The sequence below is a fragment of the Vigna unguiculata genome, chromosome 2 (assembly GCF_037176805.1).
Source record: "Vigna unguiculata cultivar grain cowpea cultivar isolate G323 ecotype 2 chromosome 2, ASM3717680v1, whole genome shotgun sequence".
In the NCBI taxonomy this organism is placed as follows: domain Eukaryota; kingdom Viridiplantae; phylum Streptophyta; class Magnoliopsida; order Fabales; family Fabaceae; genus Vigna; species Vigna unguiculata.
This window is the reverse complement of record NC_140793.1, coordinates 7,514,439-7,529,277: the sequence shown is the minus strand read 5'-3', so window position 1 is coordinate 7,529,277 and position 14,839 is coordinate 7,514,439.

Here is a 14,839-nt window from a genome sequence, read left to right as displayed (position 1 = left end):
TTAATCGTTGATTCAAGACACATGATTCTTTACTGCTAAAAAAACTCATATTTCTTGTTAATTATGTTTTGAAATTTTTTTCGTAGGAAATACTTACAAATTTTGTTAAGAAAAAAAATTTGCAAGAAATTGCTACCAATTTTCTTGCAAAATATTTTGTGTAAAACACTTTTCGCAACAAATTTTGTAGGAAATACTTGCAAATTTTATAATTTTGTAGGAAATGATTATCCACAAAGGAATTACCTGCCAATTAAAATTCTTAGAAAAAATGGTAGAAAAAAGTCTTTTCTTGCAAATTATTTTAACAAATTTGCAAGAAAAATTCCATGTAATATGAGAATTTATAGTAGTGCTTCAATTTGACCATTGAGATCTTTGATTAAAGGTCTATGGTTAGAGAAATGATTTTCGTAGTTTCTATACAATTAATGGAAATATTGTATTTGAATGTTATGCTAATGCAATAGAAAATAAATGATAAATTATTAACATTTAATTTAAAATAAATAATAGGTGATTTGTGCTATCTGATGAGTTTGGATTAACGTAACATATAAATTTTTGATATGATTTGATGGTTTAAGATAATATGAATGTAGTTACTCCTAGGGAGGGAGTATACATTGGTGAGATAAGGTGTTAGGTAATATTAAGAGGGATTTTGTAGAGACTATCCTAATTCTGCTACTATCTTACTCACATATAGGAAAAGGCAGTAGTTAGTTATGACAAGTGCTAAGTCTTGGAGTTTGCTCTATACATTAGTCTTCCGAAAGTAGATTCATATGCATATGTTTTGGACTGAGTTACGAGTACTGAATTACATGATAGGCATTTGGTTTTAGACATTAATCGTTGCTTTAAAGCTGAGGATAAAACATAGTCATGGTTTATAATTTTGTTGTTGTTGAAATCATAATAATGAGGGAGATGAGTAGATTTGATAAATGCGGTGGGAATTAGACTTGTATCTGATAAGATGTGATGAGATAATTGAACTATTAGTTTATAGTGTTGATTTATAGTATTACTAAATTTTCACTAGCTTACCCTTTTTTGTGGTTGTTTTCCACCTACGATGATCGTATATTCATATACAGGAGAAGATGATCCTACAAGTGATAATGGGGAGCAATAGTGAGGCTGTAGAGTTATTGGTTGTTTTGTATTGTAAAAATATATATTAAAATGGAAGGATTTTTAACTTAGGTGTTGTTCTACGAAGTAAAACTTCTTAGATTTACTAAGATATGTTCTCTTTTGAAGAACTTTCATATAAAATGTATATTAATTGTATAGGTGTGTTTAACGGATAAAGTATGCTATTAGTTATGTAATTTATGAAGTTAGTAGTAAAGTATATGCTAATTAGGGTCGTTGCACTTTTTGTATCAGAGCATACCATTCTTAGAAAAACACGAGGGTTGTGGGTTTACTGTGCTTTTATGGTATGTATAGTTGTTGAGTCATGCTTTGTTGACTTTGTTTTATGAAAACAACATAATTAAAGGAGAAAAGATCCTAGATGAAGTGATGAAGGCACACACTCATGACTACATCTAAGATGAATTTTCATCTCAACTCTAAATGTTTTTACATATGAGTAGTTTGAAAATAATTGTTTGAGTTATATTATGCAATTTGAGTTACATTATATAGGATATAACTTTACATGTTATATTGTTTGTGGCAAGATGATCTAGTGGTATACATAAAAATTTTATCTGATCTCTAACCAAATTCCTTATGTGCATAGAAATGGCACGTAGACCATCAACTCAACCACCTACTCCTCCACCTGGAGATATGCCTAATCTAGCTCGAGCCATAGAGATGATGGCCACAACTTTTTGTTATTGAAAACGGCAAGTGCACCAGTCGCACATAGTAACATAGTAAGTAATAAATATCGTTCTCTCCACATGGACTTGTGCAACACATGACAAATCTTGCAATTGACAACTTAAATAGACAACAAAGCTCACAAAAACACAAAGAAACTCTTTTTGTATTTTTATCAAACAGTTGGTGTGAAACAAGAAAGTTAACATAAAGTATTTATAATTGTCAAGACTAGATTTCACTTACTTCATTCTCATGCATTCACAAACATTTCAATTCCATATTCAAGTTAAAATCAACTCAGAAGATTACTCAAATCTTATTCCTAGAGACTTTGAGCCTACGATAACTCATCAAGTTCCAATTCCTTAAATCCTCAATAAGAGAAATCATGTATTAAGTTTAAGAATTTTGAGATTACTAATGAATCAAGTTCTATCCCAAGATACAAGCTCCATTAGATATTCAATTTCAGTTCTAGGTTCAAAAGACATTTTCCAACACCTCAAGAACCGTAAACAAACCATGGGTGATCAAACCAAAGCAAACATTAAGTACGAAAAATCAAATACTAACATTGAAATTGAAAAAGCATATGTATATTAAAAACACCAAATTACACAAGAAATATGTTCATTACATCTAATCTCAACAACAAGATCTAGCTTTCCATGGTGAAGAACCTAGGGTTTACAAATAGAAGAAATATGGAAGAGATGGAAACCAAAGAGAAGATGCAAGCCCTCTCCCAAGGTTCTTGACAACTACTCTATGCTCCAATTGCGCCTCCCATTCACATCTCCATCTCCAATTCGTAACTCATCTTCCTCTCCGACCCTACAAGGCAGAAAACCACCGTGAATGGAGGAGTGGGAGAGTTTTCCAAAACCCTTACCAACCTCCAAGAGGCTCTCCAAGCACCAAAAATTATTTCTCTATCGTCCTAAATGAGGAATCACCCAAACCCTCACGAGAAACGTGTTTAAATACCCATTTTTGACACATCAGCGTCGTTGCCGCCCAACGCCATCTCAACACCGTCAGTCGCTATTAGTAAAACTGCGAAACATGCAACTGATGAGCTCATATTTTTGCCCTCATTTAATGTTTAATTTTGTGGATTTAATTGAACTTTTGCTCTTAAAAGATTAATTTAATTAGGATTTTTATAATTGGGTTTATTGAGCATGAAATAAAAAACATGTTAAAAATAGTTTTTTAGTTGCATACATGTTCTTTGGATATTTTGAGATGTGTTAGTGCAACCGCAGTTAAGTTTAGCTCTTGGAGATGTGAAAATAAATCGATTAAAGCTTCATGGTACATTAAAGATAAAATCTAAGAATAGAAAATTATCAAAATCATGAAATCCAAGCCAAACATTGCATGAGAAAGGCATGAAAAGCTTCAAAAAGTGAAGAAGTTTGGCTAAACCAAGAAGAGGAAACAGATAAAAAAAATTGGACTTTACGGTTTTTTCTATCTTTATGATAAAAAATAATTTGAAAAAATTTACCTTTAGATATTTTATTTGATATTTTTAAATAATTATCTAATTTAATTATCTCATAAAATATCAAAAAAGAATAACTATCAAATATTTTAAATATGACAAGATCTTCTTAAATATTTTTAGATCTCCACAGCAAACAAATATTTCTCATTGATTCACATAATAAATAAGGTTACGTGCATACTTATTATTTAATAGAGTACTTTCGATTGTTAGGTGGATGTTCCCATTCACTTCACTATAATTATATAATATATATAGGTTTACTTATAACTTACATACATATATATATATATATATATATATATATATATATATATATATATATATATATACGTGCAAATTTATATATTTTAATATCTATATAACTAAAAAAAAGTTATTTATTGTAGTTTATACGTATATTATGTTATAAATATTGTAACTTATTTTATTATTTGAAGTATATATTTTGTAGTAATATTTTTATTAATTATTTTAATTGTAAATATTTAATTAATTTTGATTTCCTTAATATTTACAATCTTTATATTTATATGTTTATAATTTATTAGACTACATACAATATACATGAAAAGTAATGTATTATAAAATTTTAGATGTCAACATACTAGAAATATTGTAGTATAAATTTTGAGATGTTACACTAGGTGATCCTGTTGTCTATTGTGTTGCAGTTTGTCTATGAGAGTTGAGTCGTGAGGGTTTTGTTGTGATGATTGAGGCTTAGAGTTGTTTTGTGAGAGATAATGGATTTCTTGCTATTAATTGTTAACTTCAAATTAGATGATGAATCTTATCTATTGTGCAATTTTGATAAATCACATTTAGGATAAAGATTAGGAGAGTGTGATAAATTATGGGACATGTGACTTTTTAAATAATGCTTGTGTATATTCGATGAAAAATATAGATTTTGATTTGATGATGGAATTATCATATGTAGTATTTGTTAATTTTAACTAGCTTAACCTTCTGTTTATGGTTGTGGTTTCCACTTGCGATGATTATATGTTATATGTGAGTAGAGTATCATGGAGGTGGTGGAGGAAATACAAACAAGTGATGGTAACGCAACCTATGTGATTGGAGATCCCATGAATAAGGTTTATATGGGTAAAAACAAGTCACTTGTTAGTTCTAATAATACTAAATTGATTTTTAAATCAATTGTGTCCATTCCTATAGTGTGTGCGAAAATGTCAACACCCAATTTCGTCCGGATAACAAAGATAAAAATAATAATAGAAAAAAAAATTATTTAAGGTTCAATTGAGAAAAATAAATAAATAACTAATAAAATAAAAAGGTAAAAAAAATAAAAATATGTTTTAATTTGAAAAAGAATAAATATCTGTTTATTTATTTATTATTTATTATTTATTTTATTTTAATTTGAATTTGTTTTTCTGTTTTATTTATTTATTTGTGCTTTTTATTTTTATTATTACTATTATTTTATTTTTATTATATTATTTTTCTTTCGGTTGTTATTATAGTTCTATTTTGTTTTCCCTCTCTCATTCTAGTTTTATAAAAAAAATAATAAAACAAAAGACAACAGAAAGAAAAAAAAAAAAAGGAAAAAAAGGGAAAGAAAGCGAGAGGTAAGTAAGGTTTCTATAGTCCGACCTATGCCCATTATCCTATCATGATTTTTGTATTGAGGATGACCTGCTAGCTGGCCATAGTCATGATGGCTGAAGAAGCAAGAAGCTCTAGGCCTTAGCTTTATCCCACATCTTGAGATTGAGAGGTGCATTTTCTTCTCCCTTCCATCATTCTGTTGCATAAAAGCAAAACCACTCATAATTTCGATCCAGTATCACTCTACTCGCTCCTGCCCATCATAATTTCGATCAAGTATCACTCTACTCGCTCCCACCCATCAGTCTTCATTATCATCTTCGACCATCTCCCTATTTCCAATATCATCTTCCACCTGCAAAAAATAAAAACAGAGACCAAATCACTAGCTTGGGCTAACTCGCTCAAATCCGAACGCATCGCGGGGCATCCACTACCTTCTACACTCTTCTTCATTTTATGTTAAACTCGTAATAGCACCAAACAGTCACGTTTCATCTTCTCCAATCCACACATTCAATCAAAACAGAGAAGAAACAAAGATTGCCGATGGCAATGCCGTCTACGAATCGAACTTCGAGTGGCTGAGTGATGGCAGCTCCAATTGCAGTTGAGGGCGCTGCAGCGAAGCACGGTGGTGTGAATTCCAGGACCCCGTATGGCTCGCGCAAGAAGAAGAAAGAAAGGACGTCGGTGCTTTGATGTTGGTGACGTCGCCGGCGAGACTCTTGGCCGGCCAAGAGGAGGAGCGGTGGCGCTGGTCACGCAGAGGGAAAGGGCTGTCGTGGATGAGAGTGGAGGAGAAGACCCTGGCTCCACGTATGCGTGATAGAAGAAACGAGAAGGGAGGAGATTTGGGAGGGTCGGGTTCTCGCTGGCGAAGCCTCCGGTGGTGGCTGGCGTCGCGGCGTGGTGGTATGGCGCGGTGGTGTAGCAGCTGCGGACCGTGCAAGGAAGAAGGCAGTGTGTGAGAGGGAGGGAAATAAACCCTTTTAGGGTTTCTGTTCTTTTTAAAAAATAAGAAGTTGGGTTTGGGCTGGCAGACCCATCTTTACTTTTCGCACCCCGTCTTTAATATCTGCACATCCCCTTTTTATCTCTGCGCACCCCGTCTTTAATCTCTGCACATCCCTTTTTATCTCTGCGCACCCATCTTTAATCTCTGCACACCCCCATTTTTTATTTTTGCGCACCCCTTTTTTTCTTAATCTTTGCACCTCTGTTTTCACTTCATACACCTCCATAATTATTAACCTCGCACCTCCTGCTACACTTGTTTCACGTTTTACTTTGCGCACCCCCTATTTTTCATCTCACACTCCTGATTTAATTTTATGCTACAAGTGCCCCTAATATTTACTAACCTCGCACCCCTGTCACACTTGTTTCATGTTTACTCTGCGCACCCCCTTTTCCTCTATCTCGCACCCCTGTTTTAATTTTATGTTGTGAGTACCTCTGATATTTACTAACCTCGCACCCTACAACACTCACCCTCACATTTACCTCACGCACCCCGCCTACTTACTGCGTGCACCTCCCATATCTGATAACTCGCACCCCCTATATCTTTGTTTCTCATTTTTGGGCCTGTGATTATGCATTACTCGCCGCACCTCCCACATTACTCATGCACTCTACTATTGTTTTTTTTTTTACTTTTATCTTTTTTTGTTATTTTTTTTCTTTTTTTTTTCTAAAAAAGAAAAAAAAGAAAAAATTTTAAATTATAAAAAAAATTACAAAAAATAGCAAAATCTAAAAAAACGAAAGATATTCTCTTTTGTTTTATTGTGTATGTCCGGTCGCCGGCACCGTGTGACACTCATTTTCAAAAATACCAAAATATTTTTCTTTCTCTTTTAGTGTCTGTCCGATCGCTCGCGTCGTATGACACATGTTTTCAAGTAATTCAAAAATACCAAAAAAGATATAAAATTTCAAAATATAAAAACATCAACATTTTTAAACAAAGATATCCTTTTAAGAACTATGTGATCCTTGATTCTCCACTATGAGATACGTAGGAGCAAGGTCATTCCTTATCGGGTTCACTTCTAAAAAAATCAAATCATTTTCTCAATTGTTTTCCACATTTCTTTTCAAGAACTACGTGACTTTGATTTCTCATTTTCAATGAGAATACGTAGGATCATGGTCAATCCTTATCGGGCCCAAAAATCAAAACAATATTTTTGTTTCTTTTTAGTATCATTTATCTCATTATTTTTAGAGAAAATTAACATTTTGAAAACCACATCAACTTTGCATTTTTAATTAAAGGTACCGCCCTCGGGCGGGCGCGGTAGGGTGCTAACACCTTCCCTAACTGACTCCCGAATTCAAAATCTGGTTTTTCGCAGACCTATCTTATTTTCATGGTTTTCCATAGTTTTCCAAAATAACTATGGTGGCGATTTCAAATCTCTTTTTCAAACACGTTTTCTTTTTTGGTTCGTCGTCCCGTCGCGATTCTGGTTGCGACAGAAAGTGCTGGAGGTTGCATGATTGAGAGGTTAAACTTTGTAAATTAAAATTCTATGTGGTGTAAGAATTTCAGTTTAAACAAAGTTTTTAATGATTTTCATATCCCTTATGGGTGTATGATTTGCAGCATACACTTGATGAAATCACCTATTTGAGTGTCAAGTGGAGCCGCTTGTAATGAGATATTGGCATGATCTCGAGAGCACTAATGAAAACTGGGCACGCGTATGACCTAGTAAGCATAACACAACGTTAACTGGTGTATTATGACTGATAAACTACTAACACTTATCAATTGTCTTTGGTCCATATATAGCTTGCTATACTAACTACACTGTGTGTTAAGTTTATCTGTCTAGGACTGGTTCATATAGCTTGTTATACCATCTCTGATGCATTACATCTTTTGAGACCTAGAATTTTCTTCTTTCAATCTTTCTTTTCTTATCTTTTGAAATGTGTGGGGGATTGTTGTAAAATAAACGTTATAACATTTCAAAAGTTTTTTTTTTACGTTGTTGTGGTCATAAAATCTTTGCATTTTCAGTTTGGATATGGCCATTCATTCACAAACCGTTTTGATTTGGTTTTAAGATTGTTACCATTGTTTTCTCAAATGGCCATGGGTTTTGTACCATTAGTAGGCTCCTGCTCCATCTATAAATAGATGCCATTTGCCTTCTCCAAAACGCACCACTTGAACTTTCATTCTTCTCTTCTATATCTTGTGTTCTCTTAATTCTTCTTTTCCCTCTTTATTCTGAGTCTAATTTGTTAGTTTTGAAATGGTTGAAAAGCCAAGAAGTGGAGGGGGGGTTGAATTGGCTAGTTAAAAATTTAGGCTATCTTTGCAAGCTAAAAACCACCTTTAATTGAATCAAATAGATCACCAAGTTAGGATGCAAGCAATACTAAACTATACACTTTCAATCGATCAAAAATAGAGTTAACAGATTGATTTTACTAAACAGATTTTGTTCTGGTACAATCAATCGATTGAAACTGAAAAATAGTCGACTGAAATACTGGAAAAAATGCAGAAATACGAATTTGAATTTTAAACCAGAAACAATGCTAGAGAATGATCAAGACCAGTTCCAAATGATTATACAAACATGCTCAATGCTGCAGATGCAATGAAAACATGCAAGAACATGAAAAAGATGATTAAAGCACAAGTTCTTGAAACTTTAAAATGAAAATGCAAGAGAGAAAGGTTTGAGAAGAGAGGACACCACGAGATTTTTATACTGATTCACTCAAACCTGAGCTACATCCAGTGTGTCAAGGCAACCTTAGCTTGACTTTGCACTATTTCAAAAGTTTTACAAAGTATCCACCCTTATACTTCCAAAATATGCAAAAACACCATACAAAAAGACTCTTGAATCATACAAGAATCACACCAACACAGCAAGAACCCTCTTGCAGACCTAGAAAACCACCAGGCACATACACAAAGCTTGAGAAAGATCAAACCTCAGTGGTAGCACAGCCTAGCCTACCACAAACCACTTTCTCCAAGCTTCAAACCAAGCCAAAAGCTCCAAGAATTGATCTAAGATCAATCTTCAACAACTGCAACACCTATGATCACGAAGGAGAGAGTTTCCACAAGTTTCCAGAACAAAATCGTGCTCTAAAATGATCAACGAACCTCTCTTTCAAAAATCACAGCTTAAATAGTCAAACTGTTACGAAATTCAACAGATTGATTTTCAAATCAATCGGTTGATTTCACTTGACTTAAGTGAATCAGTTGATTAAAAACTAAATCAATTGATTGAATTTGTTGCAGTTTAAGACTATTGCAGCCAATCCTTTAACCTGTTAAAAAGCCACTCAATAGATTAAAAGAGACAATTTAACTTGTTGAAAAACCATTCAACAGATTAAAAACACAATAAAGACCAAACTACATCTAATTAATGCTATAAGGTCTATGAGCTTTCTTAATGATGTAACTACATGGAGAGCATACGTTCCAGCCTTGATCACCATGGATATCATCAAATCTCCTTTCCTTCATCAATGTAGGCTTCATTCCAATGGTAATGGCTTCAAGATAGTTCAAAAGAGCTTCATTCAATCTTCATCAAATCTTCAAGAAGCAAACCACCTTGGCTTCTGATGTTAACAATCTCCCCCTGAAATCAACATGTTGAAATGCAAAATCAACAGGTTGACTGTAACATCCCTGGCGTACCACGCCCAGAGCATGTCAGGTTACTACAGCCCGATGCACCCCAACCCCTCACCCTTCTCCGTCCATTCATACTGGGTGGGTTGTTGCCAGTGGGAATCGAACCCCCAACCTGACCTTTAACACCTCTGGCACACCAGCAGATGCTACGCCAGGGATGTTACAAAAAAAGTGCACTTTTTTGTAACATCCCTGGCGTACCACGCCCAGAGCATGTCAGGTTACTACAGCCCGATGCACCCCAACCCCTCACCCTTCTCCGTCCATTCATACTGGGTGGGTTGTTGCCAGTGGGAATCGAACCCCCAACCTGACCTTTAACACCTCTGGCACACCAGCAGATGCTACCAGTTGCGCTGCAGCACAACTGGTAGCATCTGCTGGTGTGCCAGAGGTGTTAAAGGTCAGGTTGGGGGTTCGATTCCCACTGGCAACAACCCACCCAGTATGAATGGAGGGAGAAGGGTGAGGGGTTGGGGTGCATCGGGTTGTAGTAACCTGACATGCTCTGGGCGTGGTACGCCAGGGATGTTACATTGACTATGACAGTTTTAACTTTTGCATACAACAACAGATTTTTATGAAACCAATGCATGAGTACATAAGATTAACATGCTACAAACACATCAGACCACATTCTTGATGTCTAAAATGCCTAGTTCAGTTTTTAGCTTGTTAAACCTATCTCTAGCCAATGGTTTTGTAAACAAATCTGCCAATTGATTTTTAGTTTTAACAAATTTGATTTCACAATCTCTCCTTTGAACATGATCGCAAATGAAATGATGCCTAATCTTTATATGCTTGGTTTTAGAATGTTGTATTGGATTCTTGGTTAAGTTGATTGCACTAGTATTATCACAATACAAAGGTACCTTGCTTAACCTTATATCATAGTCCAAAAGTTGATGTTTCAACCATATGATTTTGTGCACAACCATGTCCAGCAGCAATATATTCAGCTTCAGTTGTGGAAAGTGCCACACAAGCTTGCTTTTTGCTATTCCATGAGATTAGACTTGATCAAAGTAAATGGCAAGTACCACTTGTGCTTTTTCTATCCAATTTGCACCCTGCATAGTCTAAATCTGAAAAGCCACTAAGAGATATGTTAGAATCACATAGATACCATAAACCAACATTGGTTGTTCCTTTGAGGTACTTTAGAATCTTTTGTGTAGCCTTTAAAGTGTGATTCTTTTGGATTTGCTTGAAACCTAGCACATAAGCATACTCCAAACTGAATATCTGGCCTACTTGTTGTAAGATAGAGCAAAGACCCAATCAACCCTCTATATTTGGTTGAATCCACTGGTTGGTCTACCTCATCTGCATCCATAAGACAATTTGTTGCAATTGGAGTGGCAGCTTCCTTGCAATCCTCCATTTTGAACTTTTTCAACAAGTCAAAACAGTATTTTGATTGATTTAAAAATGTTTCATGCTTGAGTTGCTTGACTTGCAGCCCTAGAAAGTAGGTAAGCTCACCCATCATGGACATCTCAAATTCTCCCTGCATAGCTGCAACAAACTCTTCGCATAATGTGTTGTTATTTGAACCAAAGATGATATCATCAACATACACTTGAACAAGTATAACATTATTATCATGTTTTCTAATGAAGAGTGTTTTATTCACTGCACCTCTAACATAACTGATGAGTGCATATTTTTGCCCTCATTCAGTGTTTAATTCTGGGTATTTAATTGAATTTGTGTGTTTAAAGATTGATTTAATTAGGATTTCCTATAATTGGGTTTATTGACCATGAGATACAAAAACATTTTAAAAATAGCTTTTTAGTTGCATAAATGTTCTTTGGATATTTTGAGGTGTGTTAGTGCAGCTGCAGCTAAGTTGAGCTTATGGAGATGTGGAAATAAATTGATTAAAGCTTCATGACACCTTAAAGATAAATCCAAGAATAAGAAATTATCAAAAGCACAAAAATTCAGGCCAAGCATTGCATGAAGACGGCAAGAAAAACTTGAGAAAGTGAAGAAGTTTGGCTAAACCAAGAAGAGAGGAACAAAAAAATTGGACCTTGCGGTTTTCTTTATCTTTATGATAGAAGATAATTTGGGAAAAATATATCTTTAGATATTTTATTTTATATTTTTAAATAATTATCTTATTTAATTATATCATAAAATATTAAAAGATATTAACTACCAAATCTTTTTAAATATGACAAGATCTTCTGGAATCCTTTTAGATCCACAACAAACAAATATATCTTGAAGATATTGGATTATTTAGAAGATAATTTGAGGAGATTGCAAATGGTTGATTTGGAAAATTAATACAAATATTATTTGGTGATAATTTATCATATATCTTTAAGTAATTAATTAATTTAATTATATTAGATATTGATATTATCAACCAACTATATTTGTCAAATACTCTATCTCTCCAAATATTTTTAAATATTTATATTTATCTTTATTTTAAAAGATATTTGAGAGATTTTAGCAACAAAAAAGTCCAGTCTAATTCCTATATAAAGAGACCAAGGGAGAAGCAGAATACAAGTTCGGGACTTCAGAGTTTTGGAACCCTTAGGGGTGCCTAATTTCGTTTCCTTTCTCTCTCTTTTCTTCTCTCTATTCTTCTTTTGTATTCCATGGATTGCTAAACTTCTTGGGTTGATTCCATTGTAATTTCATTATGGATTTTGAGGTTACAATTAATTAATTTCTTTGTTCTTTTTATTATTGTTGAGGTTTTCATTCATCTATGTCTTTTATCTTTAAATCACGTAAGAAGTAATGATTTTAAATCTATATGCATGTTGATCATATGAATCCAAGGGTTTTTAAATTTAATTGAGACTTTACTTTGATTTTATTTAGAAACTTTCATGTGATTAAATGAGTTTTTACCAATAATTGAGACTTTACTTCGGTTAAAGGTATTTACTCTAATGAAAATTAATCGAGACTTTACTTTGATTAATTAAGCTTTTTATTTGGTGAGGAGATAAAAGAATAGACATGATTAGGCATAGTAAAATTTGATTGAGAATGTACTTTAATTGAATTTACTATGGATAATCTAAAAGTTCTCACTTTTAATTGAGACTGTACTTTGGTTAAAAGTGAGAACGCCAACAAATTAATTGAGACTTTACATTGATTAATTTGCGAATCTACAACAATAATTAATTGAGCAATAATCTTTAGATAACCGATGATGAATCTATTTTGAAAAAGCAATGGAATCAATCTATTTTCTTTACTATTATTTTTATTTCTTTTTATCTTTTAAATTTTATTTCTATCTTTGTTTATCTTAATCCCCTATATTTTTTATTTTATTTGACTAACCGCTTTGTATAGTTTTATAAGAACTAATTTGTTAAAAATCAATTCCGTGTTCGTTGGGAGATGACTTTGGGTTACTTTACCCTTTCTATTTTCTTGACTACTATCTTAGCAATACTGAAGTTGCTATAGTTTAGTAGTATTAATTTGATCGCGTCAACGACAGCGTTATCAATAACCTTTTGATAAGAGAAAATTGCTTAGCCTTTCATACCATTGTCTTGGTGCTTGTTTCAAACCATATAAGGTTTTTTTCAATTTGAAAACATGGTTAGGATAAAGATGATCCTCAAATCCAGGAGGTTGTGATACATACACTTCTTCATTTAGGAAACCATTCAAGAATGCACTTTTCACATCCATTTGATGCAATTTAAAGTTACACATGCAAGCATATGCTAAGAGTAATCTCACAGCTTCTAGCCTAGCTACAGGTGCATAAGTTTCATCAAAATCAATGTCTTCTTCTTGATTATAACCTTTAGCAACTAGTCTATCTTTATTTCTTACAATATTACCATCTTCATCCATTTTGTTTCTAAAAACCCATTTGGTTCCAATTATATTCATATCATTAGTTTTAGGCACTAGAAACCACACATCATTTCTTGTGAATTGATTGAGTTCATCTTGCATAACAACAATCCAATTACTATCATTCAAAGCACCATTCACATTCTTAGGTTCAATTTGAGATACAAAAGTAACATGTTCACAAAATACAATCCTACGTCTAGTAGATACTCCATGTTTGATATCACCTATGATGTTGTCCTTTGATAAACCTCTAGGCTGAATCCAATCCTTGGGCAATTTGTTGTCTACAACTTTTTTAGTCGACTGTTTTGCCTTTTCAGCCGACCGATTTCCTGCAGCAGTGAGCTTTTCTGCAGCAGAAATCTACTCCTGCAGTAGATCTTCCTTATCTGCATTCTTTGACAATTGATCTTGCAACTTTGGGTTAGTTTCATCAAATACAACATGCATAGACTCTTCAACAGTCATTAATCTCTTATTATAGACTCTATATGCATGACTTTGTGTAGCATAGCCTAGAAAGACACCTTCATTTATAAGAAAGCAATGTATACTATATGATGCATAATGCAGATCAACCAAGTATATATTGTTGACTATTTTTCCTATCAATACAATACTACTAAATGCATCATAGATAAGACAATGATTTGGTTCAAACACAACTTTAAAACCTTTGTCACTAAGTTGGTCAAGGTAACACAAGTCTTTCTTTTCACCCTTTTGATAACCTGCAAAACAAATATACATTACATGGTACCCTTTTATAGGTTGGGTCCAACATGGTTATGCCTTTCTAGATCCTTTTGGGATCCATTTCATAATCCCTTTAGGAACATCAAATTTTCTAGCATGACAATTCTTAATAACATGACCTTTTTGCATACAGTAGTTGCATGAAATGAATGGCATGTCACTTGGCATACTTTTTGAAAGAAACTAGAGAACTTCTTGGTTTTCTTTTGAAAAGAAGGATTGAAACCAAGTCCAGCTTTGCCAAACACACAGTTTTGAGAACCAAGAACAACCTCTAAGTTTTCTTCCCCTCTTGTGAACCTTGCACAGGTCTTTATAAGGTATTTCACTTGATTTTTCAAAACTGTGCAATTTTCACAGGGTTTTTCAGTTGGTTGATTTCTAAAACAGTCGGTTGAATTACGGTAAATCATTTCTAAATGCTCAAAATCAGTTTTTAAATCAGCCGTTTCTTTTTCTAGTTGGCTAACTTTGTTTTCTAGCCAGTTGTTTAAGCCTCTCAACCGATTGTTTAATGCAGAAATCTTGTTTGCTTCATTATGCAATTCTTCAAAATCATGCAACAATTGATTATAGTCATTTAT